At 48.9% G+C, this 13,670-nt stretch overlaps 1 protein-coding gene across 2 annotated transcripts in view; it reads right to left on the minus strand.

Annotated features, from left to right (window-relative positions):
- The window catches only part of Slc35f3 (solute carrier family 35 member F3), a 250,873-nt gene that overhangs the window by 75,032 nt on the left and 162,171 nt on the right, over positions 1-13,670 (minus strand). The gene's annotated exons all lie outside the window — the stretch shown is intronic.

Genomic DNA, 13,670 nt, shown 5'->3' on the forward strand with positions numbered 1-13,670 from the left:
GTTATTTGTGAGCTAGTGGCCCAAAGAAGCTACAGCTTCATGTATGCTAGGCAACCACTCTACTGCCTGAGCCACATCCCCAGGCTTATGTATTTATTTGTGCTGTTGGGAATGCAACCCAGGGCCTTGTCATGCTAGACAAGCTTCTAACACTTAGCTGTAACCCAGCATTCCCCACCCTTTGAACTCTGAAACAGACCTTCACTAAGTTATTCAGGCCGACCACGAACTTATTGCAGCTCAGATTGGTCTTAACTTAAGATCCTCCTGCTTCAGCTTTCCCAGTATTGGGATGTCATGTGTGCACCACCAGGTCTGGCTTTTCACCTCCTTTTCATCTCACATGTGTGTATGTGCTGCTGGGCTGCAATAGGGTCTAGGGGTTTCTCCTGGAGGGGGTGATGAGTGTCGTCATCTAGAAGGCACAGGACCTTGATGGAGGCTCCTTTCTGCCTGAGCTGGAAAACCCGATGATTCTCCTCTTATTCTGCACATCACACCCAATTAGACATCACTTCTTTTTCCATCTACTCTAATCAGCCTCCTGCAAGTGGCCTCCAGCCTCACCTCCCAGTTTTCCCTAAAAGCCTCTAGCTCTGGGCAGCTGCCAGGTGAGAGACCGTAGACAGAGAAAACTGTGTGTCTTGGAGAACTCAGGCTGCAGCCCACAGCTGAGCTGCACCCACAGCTGAGCTGCACCATCCTGTCTGTGTTCTCGAAGACCCTGAGCAGGCAAGAGAGCCTGTGTCCAGTGTGAGTATGGACAGATGTAGACATGCAGAACTTGCCTTTCGTGGCGTCTCCCCAGCACTTAGATGAATAGAGAAAGACATTTGCCTAGAGGCCCTTCTCACAGGGGTGCAGGAAATGGGCACCAAACATACTGGGTTTAACTCTCTGTGTTTTGCTTAACCCCAACAGCTATTTAAACAATTTCAATTGAATGGAAGTTTGCATGCTTTCTGAATCACTATACTCACGGTGACAGATCTGCTGCATCTGTTTGAGCAAAAAAAAAAAAAAAAAAAAAAATCAACCGAAGTGAGACCATGGCTAGTCAAGGCCAGTCTCTCTCGTGTTTTAGTAATATCCAGCTTAGACTGGGGTGTAGCTCAGGTGGTGGAGAACGTGCCTAGCATGCACAAGGCTCTGGGTTCCATCCTCAACGTTGCACAAACAGAGCTGTGGTGGCACACACCTGTGACCCCAGCTCTTGGGAGCTATAGGCAGTAGGACCAGAAGCTCAAGATCCTTCTTGGCTACACAGTGAATTTGAAGCCAACCTGGGATGGATATATATCCTCCCATGTCTGACGTGTCCACATCCAAGTGGGAAAACCCTGGGGAAATCACAGCCATAACTCCTATTCAATCTTCTGCATGGCCCTACAAGGGCCTTAGGGTGAGGACAGGCCCAGGAGAGACAAGGACTGGCCTGGCTTCTTGCTTCATGCCCTCCCACCAGTGTTCTGACTTGGCTCATAGCGAATTCTCAAAATTGAAGGTGAATCCACTTCCGGCAAAAAGTATGATGGATTTCATTTCCCTACTACCTGTCAGGCTTGCTCAGTCCCTGAAGTCTTTCATGGTTGGGGTTATCTCTGCCATGAGCTCATATTCAAAGGAATAATGGTGGAAATAAAGACAATGGCTGTTTAGGAATAAAATGCAGGTTCGTGGTAAGACCCCTGAGGAGACAGGGGGTATTCGCCGAGGATTCTAGCATGCTTCTTCAACTACGGTTTTTATTAGTGCAAGTGCAGCCGTCATGCTTGATTGGATTAAGAGGCACCTCAGGCACTGCAGAGGCACACCTTCGGGTGTGTCTGTGAGGGAGCTTCCGGAGAAGATTGACTGAAGGAGGAAACCCACCCTGAATGTGGATGGCACCACTCCACGGGTTGGGGTCTTGGACTGAGTGGAAAAAAAGGACACAAAGGAAAGCCAGCGGCCTGTGTCCCCAAACTGTGAGTTAAAAGAGATCCTCCTTCCACGAGATGCTTCTTGACAAGGTATGGGGCCAACAGTGAGGAAAGTGGTCAACACGGCAGGATGAGCTTCACAATGCGGGGCACTAGGCAGTGACACCGGGCAGCTTTATGAAGAGAGAGACTGCCACCAAATCACATGGTGTGTGCGTGTGCGTGTGTGTGTGCGTGCGTGCGTGCGTGCGTGCGCGCACACCCTGAGCCCAACGGTGACATCAGGATCTCTTTCAGTCATTCTCCACCTTAGTTTTCGGACAGTCTCTCAGTGAACCTGGAGCTCACTGATTCAGCTAGGCTAGCTGACCCGCAAGCCCCAGGGATCCCCCTGTCTCTGTCCCCTCAACCCTGGGCTTACAGGGGTGCACTGCTGTGTCTGGCTTTGCTTTAGCTGGGTGCTGGGGACAGAACTCCAGTCCTCATGTGTATGTGGTAAGTCCTTACACTGACTGAGCCGTCTCTCCCCGCCCCCACCCTTCCACCCACCACCATCCGATTCCTACGCCGCTAAAATGCTTCTTCGGCTCTAGCTGCTCTCTAGTTTTGTAATCTGTCCAAGTCCTCTCACCAAGGGAGTATTACCAATAAACAAATGAAATGAAGACACTCAACCCAGCATGAGAGTCTCTAAAAACAATAACACTAACTCAGAGCGGTGTTTTCCCATGAGTGACACCGGCAACGCCATTCCAGCTCGATGGGGTTCTGAAGCTAAGTCAGAGAACGCTGAACAGAGACACGCTGTAGGAATACTCGAGGTTATTAGACAATGTGTGAGTCACCATGCTTGTCGGAGATGCGACACTTGTGGTGGGGACTAGGGTGCCCTGGAACGCACTTTGGACAACACGGGCCTGCACTTACAAAGAGCCATAGACGAGGATGTCGCCAACCTCATATCATTGCACTGAGTCTTGAAGTCCTGATTGTATTAATTTCCTCACCGTTCTCATTGTGTGTGTGTGTGTGTGTGTGTGTGTGTATGTGTGTGTGTGTGTGTGTGTGTGTGTGTGTGTGTGTGTGTGTGTATACCTATGCATGTGTGTGTGTCTGTTGGAAGTCAACTTTGGGTGTCATTTCTCAGGTACAGTTCATCATGTTTTTTAGACAGCGTCTCTCCGTGGCCTGGGGCTCACTGATTTGGCTGGGCTGGCTGGTCAGTGAGTTCCGGGGATCTGCCTGTCTCTGCCTCCTCAGTGTTAGGATTACAAGTGTGTGCCATCATGCCCATTGTTTTCTTTTCTTTTTAAAAATACGAATAAATGTGTGTGCATGTGTTTATGAGCGTTCTCCTGTGTGTGTATGTGCGTGTGCACGCACACATAGGCAGAGGCCCAAGGCTGACACTGGGTGTCTTTCTTTTCTTTTTTTAAATGATTTATTTATTTTTATTTTGTATGCATTCGCGTTTTTGCCTGCATGTGTGAGGGTGTTGGATCCTGGAGTTACAGACAATTGTGAGCTGCCATGTGAGTGCTGGGAATTGAACCCAGGTTCTCTGGAAGAGTAAGTAGTCAGTGCTCTTAACCACTGAGCCATCTCTCCAGCCTCCTTGGGTGTCTTTTTTAATTGGGCTCCACCTTGTACCTTGTATATTGAGGTGGGGTCTCTCACTCAGCTTGGAGCTTACCTATTCTTCTAGTCTGGCTAACCAGCTTGCTCTGGCAAGTTCTCTGTTTCCCATGTGCCAGGATTATGGGTAGGCTGCAACAGGCCCACCTACTTTTTATGGGTTCTGGTGATCTGAACTCTAGTCCACACACTTGCATGGCAAGTGCCTTACCCCTGGCTGTCTCCACAGGCCCTACTTTTTAACGTGGGATTGAACTCAGGTCCTCAAGCTTGCGTGGCAAGTACCTTACCAATCCAGTCGTCTCCCCAGCTCCTACGTAACTTACTCTTATTACTTTCTACCACTATAAATGAAAAAATCTCTATTATTATGTGACAAAAATACTGAGAAATGAAAGGAAAAGCAGTCTGTGGTCATTTCATCATCCAGAGCTGCCTCTGCTCATATGTGGCTGCATTTTCTGCAGGCTTTGGTCTGAGCATCACACAGGGGTCTCTCCAGACCTGTGCCTCTGCCACCCATTAACACAGCCATATGGCAGCCATAGGACTGCATCATGTTTCTATCCCGCATCTAACCAAACACACCACAGCATGGACTTTATCCTGTTCATACGGTTGTGTCCTACACCCTGTGAGCATGTCAATCATCCAGGGAATCAATGACACTGAGCATTGACACTGAGTCCAGAGCACTGGATGGTCTGTGGTCAAACACAAAGCACCATCCCTGTACTTAAAGAACTCTAGGAGTGACAAAAGAAATTACAGAACACTTGTGTGCAAAAGGGCAGTTCTGTATCATGGCAGGTGCATGCTGGGGAATCCGAAGCTTCACCCTCGATTGGTGAGATGGAAGGCTACAGGAGATCAAGAATAACTGATTGGCCCCAGGTCATTGAGCAAGGCGATGAGCTCTGAAACCCACTGTCACTCGTCACCTGTGATGTTCCGTCATGCAATGGGAGAAACCCTCAGACTTGCTAAAGGATACATGGTGCTCCTTTCTCCAGAGTCCTTCCACCCTGTTTCGTGAAGGAAGAGTGGGAAAAGGAACCATCTTAGCTCAGAATGAACCCAGAGCAGAGCATGGACATGGTTAGCAGCTGCACTTCGTTCCCCGCCATTTGAGTGGGAGAAAATGCATCTCAGTGTGTGCTGTGTTCAAGGTTGTAGTCAATGAGCTGCCCAAGTGATGCTCAGACAGGCTTTGCAGGAGCTGTGAGTGGGGCGGCATCCCTCCTCAGACTCTTTTCAAGTGTTCAAGTCTGGGAAACTTTTAGAAGACTTTACTTCCCCAAACTGCAAGGCAAGCTCCCCTCCACAACCGTGTGTGTGTGTGTGTGTGTGTGTGTGTGTGTGTGTGTGTGTGTGTGTGTGTGTGCACAAGGGAGCATGCTCTTTCAAACAATAGGTCTTCCTTGTACTCAAGAGTCACCCTAAGGAGTCAGTGCTGAGGGGTGCCTCCTACACAGACACACCCTGAGATTGTCTCCTCTGAGGGATTTATAGAGAGGGTTTAACCATTCTGAATCATTCTGGTCAGGCAGAACCCATACCTGGAGGCAACACCATGAGCCTGGGCCATGAGGGATGAGTTAGGGGTATGTGTCAGGCACTAGCCCATTAGAGTACCAAGGGAGACCTTTCCTGTTGTGAGATGTCTATGACTTTCCCTAGAGAAAATGATAAATTGGGTGATTTTTGTCCCTCTAGTGGAAGTCACTTATAGCATGAGAAAGTGAGATAGGAAAGTCATTTGGTGTCTTCTAAAAAAATCCCATAAAATGAATCTCTTTGAACTTCCAAGAGAACACAACTCCTTCTCTGACAAACTCTCCAGACAGTGCCCTGCCCTGTGGGGAGGGGACTCAAGGCTGGAGTCAAAGACACTGTAGGCTGGCATGATACCTGTCTCCTACAAAGGAAACAGATGCTACCACACAATGATGAGAGGCCACAGCTCTCAGCTCCAGATACGCAGCCTAAGCAGTCACAGCTTCTCGGTTTTCTTGAGGTATAATTCTATAGCATAAAAGCCAGCCTCCTTTGGTGCACCGTAGTCATTTTAAACAAATTTATAAAATTAAGGAACCATCAGTATCACACATATTTAAAGTATCCATTGCCCCCCCAAATTAGTCCTAAACCTCATTTGCAATCACTTCCTGTCCTCATCCTCAGTCCTAGGGAACCATGAGTCTCTTTTCTGTCCCCATAATTTGCCCATTTTGGGAATGCCATGTAAATATGTAGGCTTGCCCACTTGATTTAGTGTGGGGGTTCACTCATATTTTCCATATGCTGGCAGATTTCTTTTTATGGCTGAATAGTATTCCATTGTATGGATATACAACATCCTGCTTATCAATCCATCTGTTGATAGGCACAGGGATTGCTTTTGGTTTGGCTCTGCCATGGATAATACTGTTGTGAATATTCACATCTAGGCTTGTGTGGATATTTCTTGGTATTTCTCTTGGGTAACTAATTTAACTGGGGCTGCTCATTTACAAATCTTTACTGGCCATCAACTTTGAGGCACAAAGCAGACAGGTCCCCAGAAGACCATGGCTTCACGCAAGTGGGCAGTGTTCACAGTGTCCATCTTAAAGGCTACAGTTTCTCTCATTCTGTTCAACCAGGACACAATAGGGATCTGATCAAGGAAGCAGACCAGCTCTTCCTCTCCCCCCAGACTTCCCAGGGAAAGACAGAGCCCAAAGATGAATCCCCCTGATGGAGACACAAGCTCAGACCAGACTACCAACTATATAGCTCGCAAAAAAAATAGGGCTTGGAAGAAAACTTTTGTGTACGGCTATTTGCAAGTGTAACTTATCTCCCCTAAAACATTCGGGTATTTTTGGGTTTTATTTACTCTTTAAGGTTCACTCAGGATCTACCTGTGGTGACCAAACAGTGGCGTGGAGGGAAGGAGGAGACTTGTGGATGAGGCCCATACCCTGCAGACCACAAGGCAATCCCTAGGTAACATTCCCCCAGACCATCATGCCCACCCGGCTCTGCCAGACACCCACCTTCACCCCCATGTGGATTCCTGGACTCTATGTCAGAGCAAACTCCAGCTATTACTCCATGGCAGAGACCCCAGCCATGCTTCTGATCGTGGAAACAGAATGGGAACCATGGACAACTGACATTAGATGTCGACCCTGGCAAGAAGAAGAGGAACTAAGGGGAAAGGTGGCCAGACACCTATGTCTGCACCAAACTCTGCCAGGACATGCCCTGCCTCTTTCCTTCTGCATTATGACTGTGGCAATAAGTGCTGTTCTCTGTTATAGCCAGGAGGATGAGGCTTTGAGATATTGCTCAAAGTCATCAGTGAGTGCCTAAGATTCAGTTTCTGTCCCCATGCGTCCAACCCCATAGCATCCATGAACATGGAGATCTTGGTAATGGCTGTGATGTTGGACACTTTAGGTGCCTATAAGGATAAAAGAGCCCGAGAGTCTGTGGGGCTCTGGGCTAGGATTTGCTACTTTGAGATCTGAGCATGCTGGGGCAATGACACTCCTCTCAAATTCACAGGTTGAAGCCCTGAAGTCTGGTGTGGCTGTGCTTAGAGGTAGGACCTCTGTAGAAGAGATTAAGTAAGGTAAATGAGGTTGTAAGAGTAGGTTCTAGCTTGTTGGGACAAGTGTTCTTTTTGTATGTGCACACATATGCGTAGGGGTCAGAGGTCAACCTTGGGTGTCATTCCTCAGTGACCTTCCTAGCCTCTAGAAGCATGAGGAGACAAAAGCTGGGCTAATGCAAGGACACATGGCAGCGTGTATGCCGTCTTCCTGAAGACCTAGCACAGACCCAGATCTGTCACTATGCAGAATTCAGGTAACTGGGTGTAGGTGCCATCATCCATCTCGTTTTTTGAGACAGAGTTTCTAACTCAACTAGAATGTGCCAATTCAGCTAGGCTGGCTGGCTAGGCAGCTCCGACAACCTGTTTCCACCTCCCCAGAGCTGAGATGATAAGTGTGTGCCAGCACACCTGGTTTTTATGTGGATTCTGATGATCGAACTCAGGTCCTCATGCTTGCAAGGCAAGCCTTTTACCAGCTGAGCTGTCTCCCTGGCCCCGGGTATTCATGTTCTTACGGGGAGAAACACCAGAGAACCTATGCCCCGCACCTCTCTCTTCACACGCAAACATATAGAGAAGAGGCCGGGTGGGGACACAGCAAGAAGACAGTCCCCTGCAAGCCAGGACGACAGCCCCATCACAACTCTGACCTATCAGCAATTTGATCCCTTGAGGGATTCAAAATTTGAGTGGATTATCTATCCGGGAGGGGGTGAGGCTGTGGAAGGCATGGTCTGGTTGGAGGAAGTAGATAACTGGAGGTGTGTCCTTCGGTTATATCTATGCTTTTCGCTTCTGCTTCCTGACCACCGTGAGCTGAACAGTCTGTCCTCCATATTGCTTCCACCCCCATGATGCCCAGCATCAATGACACCAAATACTATGGATTGAAACCTCCAAAATCATGAGCCAAAATAATCCCTTCCTCCTTTGAGCTGCTAATGTTTCATATTTTGCCTCAGCAACCAGAAAGATAATGAACACAAACAATTACCCCCCAAGGAGCAGACCCCTTGTTGGCATGTACCCTTCATCCTCACTTCCTCAGAGGTCTCCAGATAACTCCCAAATGGCTCAGTGGCATTGCCTCAGGGCCTTAAGAACAGGCCTGGGATTACACAGCCCACGGCCAGAGTTCTCCTGTGAGGAGCTGACTAGCCAGTAAAGGCTCCAAGTCAGGCCATCTACACCTTGGAGGAAGCCTTAGTATCTGTTCTGAGAGGGAGTGTGTATCCATTCTTGCCCCAAACATGTGAGCTCCCTTGGATCAGTCTTAATCCACAGGCCCTACTAGTCACAGCCTGTCCAGCCAGCTCAGGGTGCTCCTCATGCCTTGGAATGTGAGCAGGAACTGCAGAACCGCTGAGGCTGAGAGCTGCTTCTGACCTTCCCATGCACCCAGACAAATGAACACATTCCTCTTGTTTTGTGGTGGTTTTCCTGGTTCAAGTCGGCATGTCTAGAACCCTAGACTCCAGACTGCTGGAACTCTCAGGGCAAACGTGGGTTAACAAGTGGGCAGATGATGTGCAGGACTGCCCCTCTAGGAAACAGCCTGCGCCCGTCAGTCTTTGGACCCTTCAGGGAGGGGCACCTGGCCAACTGTACTCCACATGACAGTGTGGGCTCCGGGCCAGGTAGACACCTCTAATCCTCTGCTTTTGGTTGGCTGGAATATCAGATGGAAATAAATAAAAGCATAGAGCGAACCTAGAGCTGAGGGCACAGGCCACTGAGCATTTCGTCTTGAATTGAAAATGCTGTTTTCTAAAACTTCCTGCCAGCTCCCGGTCCAGAAGCAGCGGCATCAACAGGGCAAGAGTGAACTTGCTGGGGAGGGATGAAGCGGACTTGGCCTTCAGGTGTTGAACGTGACCTCCCAGGTTCAATCTCCTACTCAGGACGGGCCTCGTGCACCTTGGGAGTGGCATAGCATAGTTCACCCCAAGCCTGGAGGTTCTCTCTCTCTCTCTCTCTCTCTCTCTCTCTCTCACACACACACACACACACACACACACGAGATCTGTGGCCCCGGTAGCCCTAACATTGCTCTCTGTTGTCTGGCTTCAGCTTCTCTTTGGGATTGTTTGTGGTTCTTTTCTGGCCACCTTGTTATCTAAAGTCCCATCTCTTAGCTTCCTGATGCTAAAACTATGGAACAAGCTGGCGTCGTGCTGCAGGCCTTACTGATCCAAACTGTCCCCAGTGCACCTCGGCAGGTACACACAGGCACATGCTTGCCCATGCCCACACACCCCAGTCCCTGTTTGTCCTTGTCTGGGTCACCCAGAGCTCTACTCTTTGACTCCGGTTTTGCTGGCAAAAGGCTTTAATCAGATACACCAATCTCTTAATGAGTCAGCCACTTGCTGGATTCATGGAATGTTCCTGCTCCAAGAGCTGATGGAAGATCTAGTCCCGAGGAAAGAGACAGCGGGTTCCCAGAGGCCAAGGTGGCGCATCTAATGTATTAATTAGCAAGTGCGGCAGGGTAGGAAAGGAAGATTGGTGTCCTGACGCCTCACCCAGTGTTCTGCCGTCTAGACCCTCCCCCCAAGGCACAAGATGTCTTAACCAGTGGGAAAGCCTCACTCGCCAAAAAGGCTTTTAAGAATTAAATCCCTCTCTTGGCTGTCTCTCAGAGCTATTCTGAACCCGTTCCCACCTCTTCAAGCTTTCGGTCTGCATCCATCATCTGCGGCAGACGAAAGCTCCACTTCCTACGTGGCAAAGATCAAAGGATCCTGAGCAGGCCTTGAGATTTCCCGCCTCCACATCGGGCTGCCTCTTTGCCCACCATCTCTTCATCTCTTTCCCCTCACAGCCCCACTTCCTCTCTACCAGTCTTCTCCTCCTGTGGCCCTTCTCCTTCTCCTCCTCTAGGCCAGTCACCTCGCCCTACTCTTTCTTTACACCTCCCCCAACGGTTCATGCTAAGGCCCTTACAATGCCCAGCTGGCAATTGCTTTCCCATCCCAAGCTAGGCTACTCACACCGCACCATCTGGCTGGTAGACCACCACCTACCTAAAACCGTTTCTGCAAAATGCCCTCTCCTGGCAGTGGCTGATACATCACCCACCCTCTGGTCCTTTGTGGTCTCCATGGTGCCACATCGTGGAGTCCTCTGCTGCATCTGTTTAGACCTCCCCTCTCCCAGCAGTTATCTCACACACAGGTGGCCGTCAGAACTCTGCCCTTGCCCATTTGTTGCCAATGACCTGATTCTCTTTCTGACTTTGCCACCTGTCTCCTCCACCTGCCCCTGTAGACACAGCTGAGACCTCAAAGTAGTGACCCCTCTCTTGCTATCCAAGAGGGGTGCCCCCTCCTCTCTTTGCTGTGACTGCTCGCAGTGTCTCCATCCCTGAGGCATTCAGGCTCAATGTTCTGGGCTTCTTTGGCACGTGCTCCATTCCTAGCCCTCTGCTCAACTTTGGTACCTTGATTTATTGATCGGTGCTCTGTCCTGCCATCATCCTGATGGGGTGGGGGGGGTACAGTGGTTAGGATGTGCATGCTCATGGCAACAGTCTTGGTGTGTCACCTAGCTGCACCACATGCTGTTCCTCACATTCACATCAGGAACCGCATGAGGACCTGCTGCACAGGGATGCTACGAACAACGAATGAGGCAGCCCATGTCCAGGACTCACGGCAAGCAGGAAGTAATGTCAGCACCGAATCTAAGTCTAGTAGCTCATACTTGAACTTCTGCAATATGAGTCCTCATCCCACTAGCTCCTCTCCAGCAGGCATTCTCTTTTGATTGTGTGTGCATGCATGTATAGGGAGTGTGCATGCATGTGTATGTACATTAGAAGCCAGAAGTCAATGACAGGTGTTTTCTTCAATAACTCTCTGTGTAATAATGATAATAATAATTATTACTACTACTATTATTATTATTTGAGATTTGTTTCACTGAACCTGGAGCTCACAGATTTACTATTACTTGATGGCCAGTGAGCCCCTGGGGTCCTCTTGTTCCCACCTCCCTGGCTCTGGGACTGTAGGTACATGCCTCCATACCCAGCTTTCTGGGGATCAAACTCAGTTCCTCATGCTTGTGTAATAACCATAGACCATTTTACTAAATAAGTCATCTTCTCAGCCCATCCAACAGGCATCCTCAAAGCTTTTCCACTGTAGTCTCTATCACACACACACACACACACACACACACACACACACACACACACACGATCAACTAGCTTATTTCACTTGATAGATTTGGTGGTTTTTAGTCTGCCCTAATTCTCTGTTAAGGACTACCCACTGTGGCTGATGAAGCAGGTTCAGGATCCAGGCTGAGCATCCCTGCTCTGCTCATCTGTCTTATTTTTCCAAACTCTCATGCCCTGAATCCTCTTCCTGCCTGATTCAATACTCTCTCCCTGTGGAGTTCAGTAACCAGTTTCCCCCAGAGTCTGCCTTCACCTCTCTGCTCCCTCTCTGGAATCTTTAGTAAACCTAAGCTGTGGCCACCAAGTGCCCTTTCTCCTGGTCTCTGGGGCTCCCTCTGTCAGCAACACTGTCATATTACCTACCACCTGTGACAGCCGGGGACAAAGACCACATCCTGTGCTTACCACCCCAATCATACTCCGGAAAGAGGCAAGTGAATGCATGTATACCCACTGTTCTAAGCCTGATGAGAAGGCGGGTCCTGAGGAGGATTTGGAGGCCACATCTGGAAATGGTCCTGTTGGCTTGTGTCATTTTCCCAAAGAAGAGGGAACAGTGGTAAGAGTGAGCCGTAGGCCGTGTGAATTTCAGGCAGAAGCAAATACACTCTCTGCTGAAATGTCCCATTTGCTTTATACTTCTGCCATGGAAAATAAAAGTTATCAATGGATAATATTTATCTACTTATTTATTTATTTATTTATTTATTTAATCTGTGGTGTGTGTGTGTGTGTGTGTGTGTGTGTGTGTATGTGTGTGTGTGGTGGTAAACGCTCATGCATTTGTGCAGGTGTGTATGCAGAGGTCAGGGGCAGATGCTGGATGTCTGTCTCTGTCACTCTCTACCTTATTCCCTTGAAACAGGGTCTCTCACTGAATTTGGAGTGAGGCCAACAGCATGCGGTTCAGTGCAACCTCAGTGGTCCTCCTGCCGTTGCTCCACACAGCTCTGGGGGTCCAGGCATGCAAACAGCCATTCATGGCTTTTTACATGGGTACTGGGGATGTGAAATCATGTCTACACACTTATGTAGCAAGCATTTCTACTCAATGAGTATCTATCTCCAAGTCCATCAGCAGGTGATCTCTTCAAGTACATACCTGACATTTCCTACTTGTTCAGAAATCCTTGCATACACTAGATAATAGATTGAATTAGCTTATCAATGTCCTTGTCTCAGATATTTCCAGCCTAGGGTTGGACAACTAGATGCCGCTCTTTGGGCTCAGAGATCCTTTGCCAAGAATCCACTCACACTGACTCTGAAGCATTGGACCTACAGAGGTATCAGTGTTGAACACTTTAGCATGATGTTTTCCCCAGGTCCATGTTCTGAAAGCTTAGCCCCCAGCTGGGGGCACTATTTTGGGAGTGTCTGGAAACTCTGGGAGGTGGGGCCTTGGTAGAAAAACCAGCTGTGTGTGCTGTGGGGTCCTTGGGGGTATATTATCTCTTGTTACATCCTGAGCCAGTCTGTGCTTCTGCTCATTGTGGCATGAGCTATCTTCTGCTGCACACGCCTGCAGCCAGGATGCTCTGCTCTAGCGCACAGGGCCAAAAGGCCACAGGCTGGATCAGTTAACCAGACCTGCTCTGAGGGCAGTTAAGATGGCCTCACACCCCGGGAGCAGAAGCAGCAAGAGTGTCAGCACCAGCAGCCACCAGTCATGAGAGCCTGGATAGAGATCTAGGCCATTGATCCACACTGCAGGGGGAGCCTCAGGGAACACACATTCACTGAGTACCTACAAAATGCCTCAAGCTCATGTAATTATTGCTCCTCAAATGAAACCCGGATAGTTGAAAGTCTTTGGCATCTGGATCCAAGCTCTTTTACTTTCTAACTCTATGACCTCACACGAATGGTCCTGGAAGCCTCAAGCTCCTTGTCTGTAAAACAGTGCTCAGCCTTTCTGTAGGAAGAACTGGGCTAAGGACAAGCTCCTATTGGCCGCAATCTGTAATCTGGTCAGCCTTCACTCATCATTCTTAGTACAGGATAATAGTGGATCTCTGTAGTCTCAGCAACAAGGAAGCTGAGACAGGAAGATCATGAGTTCCAGGCCAGCCTGGGCTACACAGAAGGACCGTATTTCAAAATCAAACCCAAACAAAACAAAACAAGACAAAAACAGCCTGGAGAGGGCTCAGTAAGTACAGTGCTGGCCATGCAAGCATGAGGACCTGAGTTTGATCTTCTAGAACCCACGGTGAGATAAGTGATCAGTCTGGGCATAGTGGTGCCCATTCGAAATCTCAGTGCTGGGGAGAATCCCCGGGGCTCGATGGCCAGTTAGTTCAGCCAAATCAGTGAGATC

The sequence above is a fragment of the Peromyscus californicus genome, unplaced genomic scaffold, assembly GCF_007827085.1.
Source record: "Peromyscus californicus insignis strain IS unplaced genomic scaffold, ASM782708v3 Scaffold_8__1_contigs__length_139910024, whole genome shotgun sequence".
Classification (NCBI taxonomy): Eukaryota; Metazoa; Chordata; class Mammalia; order Rodentia; family Cricetidae; genus Peromyscus; species Peromyscus californicus.